Source organism: Arachis hypogaea, chromosome 5, assembly GCF_003086295.3.
Source record: "Arachis hypogaea cultivar Tifrunner chromosome 5, arahy.Tifrunner.gnm2.J5K5, whole genome shotgun sequence".
In the NCBI taxonomy this organism is placed as follows: domain Eukaryota; kingdom Viridiplantae; phylum Streptophyta; class Magnoliopsida; order Fabales; family Fabaceae; genus Arachis; species Arachis hypogaea.
The window spans coordinates 71,038,747-71,039,651 of NC_092040.1; the positions used below are offsets into that span (position 1 = coordinate 71,038,747).

The 905-nt window shown below is 38.3% G+C and overlaps 1 non-coding gene across 1 annotated transcript; it reads left to right on the forward strand.

The window, feature by feature from the left end:
- The first annotated feature begins 534 nt into the window (after positions 1-534).
- On the forward strand, positions 535-642 carry LOC112804137 (small nucleolar RNA R71). The gene has a single exon (XR_003202757.1). It is a non-coding gene; the product is annotated as a small nucleolar RNA R71 (small nucleolar RNA).
- The last annotated feature ends 263 nt before the right edge of the window (positions 643-905 follow it).

Sequence of the window (905 nt, forward strand, 5' to 3'; positions counted from 1 at the left end):
AGATGATGGAAATGGCTTGACATTGCTAAACCTGTTTCTTCCACCATTATTGTTGTTGAAACCTTGTTGAGGTCTCCGTTGATCCTTCCATGAGAGATTTGGATGATTTCTCCATGAAGGATTATAGGTGTTTCCATAGGGTTCTCCCATGTAATTCACCTCTTCCATTGAAGGGTTCTCAGGATCATAAGCTTCTTCTTCAGATGAAGCGTCCTTAGTACTGCCTGGTGCAGCTTGCATTCTAGACAGACTTTGAGAAATCATATTGACTTGCTGAGTCAATATTTTGTTCTGAGCCAATATGGCATTCAGAGTATCAATCTCAAGAACTCCTTTCTTCTGATTCGTCCCATTGTTCACAGGATTCCTTTCAGAAGTGTACATGAATTGGTTATTTGCAACCATTTCAATCAGTTCTTGAGCTTCTGCAGGCGTCTTCTTCAGATGAAGAGAGCTTCCAGCAGAACTATCCAATGACATCTTGGACAGTTCAGACAGACCATCATAGAAGATACCTATGATGCTCCATTCAGAAAGCATGTCAGAAGGACACTTTCTGATCAATTGTTTGTATCTTTCCCAAGCTTCATAGAGGGATTCACCTTCCTTTTGTCTAAAGGTTTGGACTTCCACTCTAAGCTTACTCAATTTTTGAGGTGGAAAGAACTTTGCCAAGAAAGAGAAGAGAACAAGAAAGTATGGAATCCTCTATGTCACAGTATAGAGATTCCTTGAAGTGTTAGAGGAAAAGAAAAATAGAAGGAAGAGGTAGAAGAATTCGAACTTATCAAGAAAGATGGAGTTCAAATTATGCATTAAGGAGTAGTGTTAGTCCATAAATAGAAGGATGTGAGAAGAGGGGAAGAAATTTTCGAAAATTAAGTAAAACATTTTAAAAACATTTT